Source organism: Lycium ferocissimum, chromosome 1 (genome assembly GCF_029784015.1).
Source record: "Lycium ferocissimum isolate CSIRO_LF1 chromosome 1, AGI_CSIRO_Lferr_CH_V1, whole genome shotgun sequence".
Lineage (NCBI taxonomy): Eukaryota > Viridiplantae > Streptophyta > Magnoliopsida > Solanales > Solanaceae > Lycium > Lycium ferocissimum.
Genome location: NC_081342.1, coordinates 38,784,535 through 38,791,875, shown reverse-complemented (window position 1 = coordinate 38,791,875; position 7,341 = coordinate 38,784,535). Strand labels below are relative to the sequence as shown.

The 7,341-nt window shown below is 34.1% G+C and overlaps 1 long non-coding RNA gene across 12 annotated transcripts in view; it reads right to left on the bottom strand.

Moving 5' to 3' along the window:
- LOC132054354 (uncharacterized) overlaps positions 1-2,815 on the bottom strand; it is a 16,023-nt gene extending 13,208 nt beyond the window's left edge. For 9 of the 12 annotated variants that reach the window (XR_009414268.1, XR_009414274.1, XR_009414276.1 and 6 more), the window contains exon 1: positions 2,348-2,693. This is a non-coding gene — a long non-coding RNA (uncharacterized LOC132054354). The other 3 variants (XR_009414266.1, XR_009414264.1, XR_009414283.1) reach the window with 3 other exon arrangements.
- Between the last annotated feature and the right edge of the window lie 4,526 nt (positions 2,816-7,341).

The following is a 7,341-nucleotide window of genomic DNA, read 5'->3' as shown; positions in this document are numbered from 1 at the left end:
TTTTTGGGGTCAACCCCCATGGCACCCTTTTGGGACTTTTTGGCCAAGTTTTTTTTTTTTTCCTGTGTTTCTTCATATTTCTAGAGTGAAAGTGATGAATTATGACTTGCTCCTCATCTAATATGTGCCATAATTCATCCATGTGTGTGCTATGGCCCACACATGACTTGGATGAATTAAAAATTTGCCAAGCCATGGGTGGGAACCACACCATGCCACACGGCCTCCTTGGCCATTTTTCATGAATTGTCAAGTTTTCATAATTCACTTTTAACCCCAAATTTTCCTTAATATTCCCTACCTACTAAAATCATAAGGAACTCATGCCTTAAAACAAAATCGAAGGTAAAAAATCTCAACCTCGTATCCTGAAATAGTCTTGTCCTTAACTTTTCATGGTTAGCTCGGAATGTCCCGACGTACAAAATACGGGATATAACACTTCCATTACAATATACTCATTTTGTCTTTCGTAAATAAAAGGCAAACAAAAGAGGACCATTGAAAAAAAATAGCATAAGGATATCAGAATAAAATTCAACTAATTTGCTAGATGCATAATCAGGTCTGCAACTAAGTTACTAAACTTCAACTACTATTCTAAAACTCGATGAAATAGTTGTCCTTAAGAAAAGCAGGGGAAAGTGGAGTTTGTTATTCTTTCTTTCATCTTTCAAGATAAAAATTATTTATATTACCAGCCCAATCATAACGTTTGAAACTTGAAAGGCACTATATTCAAAATTGAATGAAAACAAAGGACATTCGAAGGAAAACCAATTTGAAGGAATACTTGTAACCAAAATAACGCTATCAGAAATTCATCTAGGGCGAGATACTCAAGTAAAGAAAACCTTTTTCTTTTTTGACAAAGTACTTGAGTAAGGAAAACCTAGTTTTATCAAACATTAAACTATACCTTTGGAAATTTTTTACAAACTTTATATGCATCAGGAGTCATTGAAGCTAGCCATAAATCAGAGAAGAGTCTTAAGAAGTTTTGCCATATATTTTAAATTATAATCTAGAAAAAAGAAAATCACAGGTATGGAATCAGTGGTCTTACTATAACAACTCAAATAACATAATAGGAAGAAAAAGATTTATCCTACAACCTTCTATGTAATTCAACGTACACCCATTACTCATTTAGAATGACCACAACCTTTCAATGCCCAGAAAATAAAGGAGACTAATAAAAGGATTAGAGCTACAACTAACGATGAGCACTTCAATATAATTCAACACATAGTCACAACTCATTTGTAATGACCACACCTTTCCATGTCTCAAAGATAAAGAAGACTAAACATTTCATTTCCGGATGAGATGTAGATCCAATCTTGCAAGTTTGTCTCAATGTCATCACAACCTCCACAAAGATATATCATTTTCAACCTTGATTTTAATTGTTTGACACCTATTTATTTGTCCAGGGCATCTGACATTAGAACTTCTGGCTTCAATATTCATAAACTACTGACTCTAGTGTAATTTGAACATTCCAAAATCAGTATCGTACCCATAATAATATTGAATTTCTTAGTAGTTTAACATATTGTAAGATTGGTGGATCAATTAAAGCGAAGAGCTCTTGATTAATCCACTCTATCAACTTAAATTTTAACATCCTCGAGGACCCCGACCCCAATGTAAAGTCAAAACTGTCAGAGGTTAGCAGAAATAGAATCGATATGCTTGTGTGAAACAGAACTACAGAGCATGGGCTATTCAAGAAGTAGTTGCAATGAAATTCTTATGCTCCATTTAAGATAACCTTTATTTCATATGTTGGACTGCACTAATACATTAAAGTAGTAACACAACTTGAGCAGACAAATTCTTCTAAGCCTTACATAAGTTCCTTTAACAATCCAACTTGGTAATCAGTCACATTTGAAATTATTTCGGCGTTATCACCAATAAAGCTCCACAATTTTGGAGGAGAAAATAACATCAATTTTTAGTTAAAAATCTAGAAAGTTATTCAGTTGTTTTAGGCATAACATCAAACATCTTGGCCGCATCGAAGTTCTTCCCTTTTCATTTTCATGACAATTTTTACCTGACGGCAATTCAATGTGCTCAGTGATAAGTGATATAGCAGTTGTGCACCCAATCTAAAACATTTCATTGGAGCGTTTGAACATATAATCTCATGCATAAATACAATCTGCAGGAGAAAACATAAATAAAGGGGAAAACCCATATACCTATAATAAAATTTCCAAGATCTTATACATTAAATTAAAAAGGAGAATAGGGCACATAATTAAGCAAAAGGAGTTTCACAGGTAAATGAAGATATTTAAGCAACAGACTCTAAAGAATAGAACCAAAGATTTACATGGTCACCAGGAATGAATGCAACAAAATTACAGAACTCGGAGATATTCTTTCGTCCATTGTTAGGCCCTCCGATGAGGATGCAAGAACTGAATAAGTAAGATACTTAATAAAACTCAATGAAGAAAACCAATGAATAGAGTAATAGATTAAGATATCCTTATGCCCAAATAGAAGAATTTGCTAATTTAGGACGTGTATATTAACATTGCATGGTTGAAAAAAATAGGAAATGCAAAGAAGCTATCCATTTCCTGTTTGTCTGTAGCGAGAAATTAAGAAGCCACATATAACATAAAATAATAATAATAATAATAATAATACTAAAAAGAAAAAACTGAATAAAAAAGAAAGAGGGAGAACCGGCACTCACCAAAGAGAGAAAAAGAGCTTGCAGAAAGAAGGTGAAGAAGAAGCAGCACAGGAAAAGAGAAAGTAAGAAATTAAAATGTGAAGTGGAAGAAAAGGGTCTGTACGATGTACACGTGTGGAGAATAAAAAAGAATTATATAATCAAGCATGATTACCCTTTTTATTGGTTTTATTTACGCAAATATCCCTGAACGACGAAAAGTTTCACTTATTAAATAGTAGAAATAATAATAATAATAATAATAATAATATGTGACAATCTTTTAGTAGTCCTCTATGTTATATGATTTCCAAATTTTGTGCTAAGACAGTCGCAAATATTTTTTTTTTTGTTAAAACTAAACGATGGATAATTTGTGTGACAAATAATTAAATTCAACATTAATTATAAAAGTACTATCATCTCTCGTTGGGTCAAACTATTTAATTTTATTTTAAATTTTGAATTTCAATTCCATAACTTTGAAAGTTAATAAAATAAATTTAAATTTCATAGTGAAATTCTAGTTAGAATATCCTTATGGAAATTTTACCATATGCAATGGGATAGATGTAGTACAAAATAATTTTTATATCCTTAATTTAAAATTTAATTTAAAATTTCACTAGCATGAGTTTTCATTAATGAATTTTAGTTATTTGATATTTTTAATTGAAAAATTAATGCATCAGTTTCAGTGAAACTTTAAAACTAATCTAAGAATTTTAGGAATATTAAATATTGAAAATCGTCAGAGTAGATTGGGAAGAAAGTAGTTACATGGCTGTGAAAGATAATTAAAGGTTTCAAAGTGGGGCGAATGCATTCAAAAGTTTCACTGTACCTCTAAACTCTTGCTAAAGGGCAAATTAGTCGGAGCAGCCAAAAGTTTGGCAAAAAGTACTGCAACCACATTTTGAGGAGGTTGTATTTTGTATTCCCAAGGGGCAAATTTGTCCACAGGCCAATAAATTGAACGGAAGCTACAGTAACGCCTTTTGCTAGCTAATTGAATTACTTCTTTTGTTTGAAATTACTACAGTACCCTCAATGACGCAAATGGAATAAATTGAAATGTTAGGATTTTCATGAAAATTCACATGTATCGAAGCTCCTCTCTTTCTAGCTTATTAATAGTAGTAATTATTAATATTTTTATTATATTATTATTATTATTAATTATTAATAGTAGTAAAAGTAAAAAAAAAAAAAAATAGAATTGTCGTGCACTAAAAATACGTGTCTTTGTTTTGATAAGTACTAAATGTATGTGTCAACAGTGGTGATATTCTATTTATTTTTTATTTATTACAGAGAACAACAATCTATCTTTGTTTTATTCAGATATATAGTACTTTGTTATAAAAAATAGAAAACAATGGATATTGAGAATCGGCATAAGTGATACCAATTGATATGATATCGGAGGGCTCAATTGCTCAAACTTCTCCAAGGACTGGCGCTAGAAATCGAGACAAGGACTTCCAAGTTTAGAGGCCATGTTCATGGAAAATGAAGCTATGGGAGCACTTGAAGATAGCCATTGGAGGGCCTTCAAGCTAAGTCCAAGTTTCACGACCCTCATTACCGATCGTGCGGGCACCTACCTTATTATCACTAGTAGGCGAACCCTTACTCGTTAACCCATTAATCATTAGCCAATTTCAACTTATTTAATCATTTATTAACAGTCAATAGATAAGTGAATGAATAAATAAATAAAACGAGTAATAATTAATAGATAATATAAGTGCGGAAATCTAACTATTACACCCCCAAAATCTGAAAATCATCATACAAGGTTTCTAACCAACAATGTCTAAAGAATAAAATATATGTCAACTACAATAATAAATAATGTCTGGAATTTAAAGTAGACATTTGGAAAGAGAGATCTTGGGTGGCATGGCATGGGTAGAAGCTCACCCGGATCGATCAAGCAAACTAGCTTCAAGCTAGAGATGTAGTACGGATGAAATCTCTGGAACACAACCGCACTAAAAAAGGGTGCAGCAAGGTTGTATCAGTACAAACACTATGTGCCGGTAAGCATCATAGGCCGACTAAGATTAGTTCACGTATATAAGCATAATATCAACAAGATAAACAGATAGACACTTAATACTCAAATCCAAGTCACGGAATATCCCATAACAGAATCACAGCCTAAGATGAAGCTTCTAAACCACAAGTTTCTCAAGTCTCAATAATCTCACCTGATAATCATAAGTCCAAGTTCCGTCCCTAGGCAGAGTCACTAATCCACAATTTAACTCAGTCAATGGTCATATTTATATCACAATAGGCATTCAACATCCATACAAAAATCAGAACCAAACGAGCATATAATAATGCAGAATAAAATGTAATGATGTGCAATGCAAAATATGATGATGTGCAATGCAATGCACTGGCCAATCACTCGAATTGTACATACATGCTAATTGGTGTCTTTGTCCAATAGCTATAACCTGCAGGGGACCCATGGTGTCCATATACCACTCGTTCCGGATCTTTGCCCAACGGTAACGAGTCTCCGGATCTTTGCCCACCGAAGATCTTTATTAAATCATATCATATAATATCACATCACCAGGAACCATTGCCCATCGGGCATTTAAAACATTTTCTCTTATAGATACCATAAGTCTTTCATTAATTAGTTCCAAACCATTTCCATCATGTATGAATGTATGAATACATAAATGTTAAATCAATGCAATAAATGCCAACGAATATGCTATGGAAGTCACAACACTACAAGCCCTATCAAGACTTATAAAAATCAACTCAACAGTAAGCATGATCAATCAATGAAGTCAAGTGCAAATAAAGGTGCAAGTCACAAGGCTATAAAACATCCCAGGACTTTCGATAAATCATCTCAACTATGGAATGGATTATACAAACCATCTCTATCAACATAAAAATCCTATGTCCCTATTTACTTCCAAATATAATCAATACACCTCACAACTAACTCTTGTATCACCAAGGTGCTCCATTTCTCATATATCATCATTAATACCAAGTCATAATTTAATATCAATATATTTATGAATTGAGAATGCATGCTAAGTATGATCTCATCATCAACAGTAAATCATACGTCAAGTTTTCATCTAGGTACTATCATAAGTATATAAATCACGATTCAGGTCGAAACTCATTATCCTTCCTTTCTCCGATGATATGTGTCACAATAAGAGAGAACTTAGTACAACTCGTAGCACAACACAACAATTTAGGTAATAAGTCTAACGACAATAACAAGGCAGCAAGCCGCCATCAGCCAAACTAATAGAAATTCATCCCGAATTGCCATAGTATGAATACAACTACACCTTCACTATGCGTAAATAACGGTGACAAGCCCACACAATCAATCAATCAGTACCAACCTAGGAATATCCAACCCAAACTCCATGTCCGAAGACCTAATCATGCTTTCTCCCATCAATTCTACACAATATATACGTTTCGCTAATCAAAGTCTAACTAAAGTAAGCCGTAACCTACCTCGAATGCAGATCAGGAGCCAAGAACTACTCCACACGAGCCTTCCATTTTCGAAGCACCGCAGAACGGTCAATGTCTAACAATATGATGCTAAGTAAGCAACAAACCATGTATTTAAACAAGAACAACAATTTGGGGAAGAAGACCCACTTACTTCTACCCTTTTTAATGGATGAAACCATCCTTTAATGGTGAATTTATCATAACTTCTATCTCTACAATCATTAACCTTCAATTCATGGGTCTCTAATCAATTTATCCTTTCAAACAGATTTTAGGAATTTTTTTTCATTTTTATTAGAACCCTAAGTTTCAACATGCAATTTAAACGATAAGATATCAAATTTCCTTCCTAGAAAGTGATAATCTATACTCCTAGAAGATTAATCAACAACAAAATCAACAACCCGTCAATTATTTAAGGTTTTACTAATTCTAGGGTTCTAGGATTTTCACCCACCATTGACGGACATTAAACTAATCATGGAACTTGAAGAAAAAGGAAAAAGGAACAAATAAAGGCTAGGACTTACCCTCCAAGATGCTTTCACCAATGAATGGAATGAAGTTTGCCTCTTTCTCTCTTGAAAACATACTTTGGGGTCTTGTGGGTAATGGTTCGGAGTTGGAATATATGAATAGGATTTTCTGCCCCCGTTGGTCTCTCCAGCGGTCACCATGTCCGCTGCGGCGGTCCCCCTACGGCGGCCCTGAGTGTGCTACAGCGGACCTGCTAGAACAGTCCGCACAGACATGGTCATAACTCCCTCATGCGGAGGCTAAATGCGACGATTCTTTTTGCTATAGCTTTGTAATTATGATACAGATCTAAGGGTTCATTCCTCATACAGAAAAAAGGTCGTTTGATCAATATGGAGCCCTTTCTAGCCAAAGACCTACGGCGAAAATCGAATACGAGCGCGACAAAACCCAAACCCATCTGAAACTCTTTGGAACCTCACCAAAACTTGTCTACAAGTTCAAAATCATCATATTAACTTGTTGGAACTTCCAAATCATTGAAACGGGGTCATCCTAACTCGACGTTGACCGTGGTCAACTCTAACTTGTTAACTTAACTAGCTTCTCCATTAATGACTCAATTTACACTCGAACCTTGTGGG